At 36.5% G+C, this 4,520-nt stretch overlaps 1 non-coding gene across 1 annotated transcript; it reads right to left on the bottom strand.

Moving 5' to 3' along the window:
• Positions 1–4,102: 4,102 nt before the first annotated feature.
• On the bottom strand, positions 4,103–4,174 carry Trnaa-agc (transfer RNA alanine (anticodon AGC)). Its single transcript has one exon. It is a non-coding gene; the product is annotated as a tRNA-Ala (tRNA).
• Positions 4,175–4,520: the final 346 nt, after the last annotated feature.

Raw genomic sequence — 4,520 nt, 5'->3', positions numbered from 1 at the left:
TGCTAGAGTTCAATTACAACACACATGCACTTACAATACCAAACACACACACACAGAGTTTCCAGAGTTTTTAAAATTTTGATGTTATGTAATAACAAGACCACCCAAAAGATGGCACTAAAAAACAGATAGTTTTTAAGTGACCTTTAAGTAAATATAGTTCAGTGAGAAAAAAAAGAGATTGTAGATAAACTTTAGTCCTTTGTGTTTAAATTCTTAAGTTGTCTTCTTAGCAACTTGTAAAACTTAAGCACTAGATGTCTTAATAATTGGCTTCTAAAACATATATACAAAAACAGGCATATGCAAACTCAGAGGTAGAACATGTTTGTAACAGTGGAACTACTCTATGGAACTCGAAGAAAGAAGGAAAGGAAAAGAGAATGATAGAGCATCAGTAATATAATACAGTAAAACATAACATCTGTGAAGGTAGAGGAGAAAAAGATATGTATTGAAAGCTGTTCTAAAAGGTGGGGGAGTTAAGGGATAGAGAGAGTAATGGAAGGGGTTGAATGGACCAAAGTAAAGCACACCCACAGTGGGGATACATAGAGAAATCCCTCTGAATATCAACTTAAATGTTAATAATGAAAGACAGGACTGTAAAATAGGTATAGCATGTGAGTGGGACAGTGCTAGTGGGGGGGGGAGGGTAAGTGAAGGAGATTAAGGTGAGGGTACATGGTTGATAGACTTCATATACTTATGTGAAATAGAGCAAAGAAACCTCTTGCAATTGCTTTAAGGCAGCGAGTCTAGGTGAAGAGATGGTGGGGATGATGTAACCAATAGACAATATAAGCTTAGTCAGAACTGTCACTATGAATCCTCCTCTGCATAATGAATATATCCTAATAAAAATTTTTATTAAAAAATTGGTTTCTATTTTCAATCCAACACAAAGCATTTGAAATTGATTCACACTGAAAGCAATATATACTTAATTAACATTTGTCATTATGTAAGACTGGTCGTCTTTGAATAAATCATTAGAGGCCTTTCACAGGCTGACTTTACCATAAGATTTGCTTTTACCATAAAATTTGAAGGAACAGATGTTCTTATCTGAATCCAAATTTACATGCATTTCCTGTCTCAGAGTTATAGGAAATGCTATGGGTAATGTTGTATTAAAGCCAACACATGTGTGTATACATATTTATTTCTATTCTGTGTAAATAACAAAGTTATACTACAAGTAGAATAAGAATATAATGAGTACACATTGATGCACTTGATTTGAAATTAATAGTAAGATTTTCTATGAAAAGTTTTGGAGTACTTACACATTGTCATGATTAATAAAGATGTATTAGTATCACTAAATATTAGGACTAAGTAGTGGTTGTCATACAGTAATAGTAGAAGAAGTCTATTGCTAATAAAGACAACAATATACTTGAATTAAATATAAAGCATTGCTATGGTTTAAATTTCCCACTCAAAATTCATTTTGAAATATATCGGCCTTAGCAACAGTAGTAAAAGGAGGAACCCTTAAGAGATGATTAAGTCAAGAGGGCCCTGTCTTCATGCATGGATTAATTAATATCCTTATCCTGGAGTGCATAAGTTATCATGAGAGTGGGTTTGTTGTAAGTTATTGTCCACTCTCTACCTCTCCTGTGCTCCCTTACCACATGACTGCACATAGAACATTTTCAGATGTAGGCAACATGTGCTTGGACTTCCCAGCTTCTAGAACCATAGTAAACCTCTATTGTTTATAAATTATCCCATCTGGGGTATTCTGTTGTAGCAGGATAAAACAAGCTAAGACTTATCATTTGAACTTATTTGAGGGTTGCAATAAATTGTACCCACTTACCCACTCAGCTTATTTGTCAATTCAGAAATACAGTAAATGAGATGACATATGGAGAACAAGAAATAAATCACCCTTTTCAGAGTTCAAACTGAACCTGGAGATGGTGCTTCACTTCTGAATATATTGAACCCAGGATTTCTATAGGCTTGCTCACCTTGTCACAAGCACTTGACTGGACAGGTTTTATCTACAAACACAGACTTGTTCACAAAGAAGTAAGCCAGAGCAGCTGGGCAGCTGTTTCTCAAGAGAGACAGAGAAGGAAGATGCTGGCTCCACTTACCCAGATGCTCTGTCCAACCTCATCTGAGATAAGCCCCTACCAGTGACTCATGAATGTGGAAATGAGTGAGTAGGCAAGGAAAGCTGGATGTCTGACAACAAAGGAATCCTCTCCACATAGGTGAAAACACAGAAGGAAGGACAGAAACACTCCCGGGTCATCTACAAGTGGTCTTTCTAATGAAGAGGTTCTTGTCCAGTTCACTATGAAACAGCTTTGAGTATGTCCTTATAGCACAGTGACAAGGTACAGGGGAAATTCATGTTGCACAATGTCTGTTATCTCAGAATTCTTTGTAGTATGGAGAACACCTTGACACTTAAAGCAATGAAATAGGAAAACAAGTGCCACAGTCTGAATGTTCATGTCCCCCAAAGTCATACATGGAAACAGTTCCTAATGTGATAGCATTACAGCATGGGGCCTTTGGGAAGCAGTTAGATTCCAAGAGCTCTGTGCTTGTGAAAGGGATTGGAACCCTTAAAAAAGACACCCCAAAAGCTTATAGTGCAAAGACCTCTAAAAGAAAACAGGCTTTTACCAGACACCAAATCTTCTTACATCTTTATCTTGGACCTCTTAGCCTCCAGAAGTGTGAGAAGTAAATCTGTTGTGTATAAGCCAATCAGTTTGTGGTATTTTTGTTGTAGTTGCATAAATAGACCAAGATAACACAATTGCTAGCTCTCTCTTCTGGAGGCTCAAAATCATTCCTGTTTTTCACATCAGATACATTCTACAATATTTTATTGTTTAGTATAGCTCAACATCAGTAAGCAGTGAACTTTCATCTGTGCCTAATGTGCCTGGGCTGACAGTGAAAAACATAACTGGGCCTGCCATGTTCTCCCCACCATGGAATTTTTTTCCCAATGGGTAGCGACACTCCATTGTGAAGCACTAAAATGACAGAATTTCTCCTTTCTCCAAAATACGAGCTGAGTTTATTAATACAATTTGTATTGTATTGAAATAATGTTCAATAAGTATTCTGTTTGCTTCTCTACATTTTATGCCTCCTCCTGTAGTTATATAAGATCATGTGACCTGAAATATATTGTGTCAATTCTCATCAGAGGTATTGAAAATTTCTTTCACAATTCCCTTGCTTTTCTATTCCATGGCCATAGTAACTGACGATAATGCAGCACCAAATATGCAGCATCCAAAATCTGTTTATTGGGATACTTGAGGGATGCTACAGTAGAGCTACCCAATGATCCACACGAGACCTACATTGCAAGAAAGAAACCTTTGTTAAGCCATTGAAATTCAGGGATTGTTTGTGAGTGCATCATAAATTAGCCTATCTTGACATAATGGAATGTGCAAATCCTTGTAAAGGTGGAAAGAGAGCAAGCTTTTAGAAGACAGGTAGAGTGTGGCATAAAGTGAGGAAGCCATGAAGGAACATTGAGTGGGGCACTCAGCAAAGTCTAGGGTAAGAAATGCTGATGGTGCAGTAGAACTAGTTTGAAGAGAACAAGAGGAATTTGTATAGGTATGAAGAATCCAGAAGAAGAAACAATCTGAAAGTCAACATGATGTCCTTATGTTTTCAACATGATGTCCTTATGTGGAAGAAAGGAAGTAGAAGTAACAATACAAAAAATAGCAGACAGACAGCAGGTCAGAAAGATGTTGGCAGTGTTGTCCACAGCATCTAGGTAAGATGACACTTCACTTAATTATCTAGCTTCAGAAAAATTAGCATGTGATGGATATTTTTGCCTATTCTAATTGAGTCACTGGAGAGAGAGAGAGAGAGAGAGAGAGAGAGAGGGAGGGAGAGAGAGAAATACAAGAATTTAAAACAAGGAGTTGAGGATGACTTGATATTGGAGGACTGGCAGTGCCCTTGCCAAAATAGATGGTGTATAGTGAAACTAATTATGGTGAAGACAACTGATTTACATACATAATGTAGATGTAAATCTATCTGTTGATCTATGTATCTATGTATCTGTCTATCATTTTTTTTTTTCTTTTGGTGATACTGGGGATTGAACCCAGGGCCTCTTGCATGCTAAGCAAACACTCAACCACTGAGCTACATCCCCAGACGAAACAACTAAAACCAAGCTAGAAGTTTGGACAGAAGTTGAGATTTGGGATTAATATCAAGTATTAATGTTAATGTCCTAAGATCATAATTGTAGGAAGAATAATCTTGCTATAGGACACTATATAGAAGAAATGGGCAAAGGGTTGAAGATAGACCTGTTCATGATAGAAGAAAACCTCTTAAAAGATTGTATTAAGTGTTTTATTTTTGGCTATCATCCTAAGCTTTTCACCATATGCATGCTGTCTTTTTTGGCTACAAAATATTTATGAAATCATGTTTATGTGTTTATGACTTTTATTTCATTTGACTCTTTCCAAAGAGAATATTAGTTACAGTAA

This window comes from Castor canadensis, chromosome 5 (assembly GCF_047511655.1).
Source record: "Castor canadensis chromosome 5, mCasCan1.hap1v2, whole genome shotgun sequence".
Lineage (NCBI taxonomy): Eukaryota > Metazoa > Chordata > Mammalia > Rodentia > Castoridae > Castor > Castor canadensis.
This window is presented reverse-complemented; position numbering and strand designations above follow the sequence as displayed.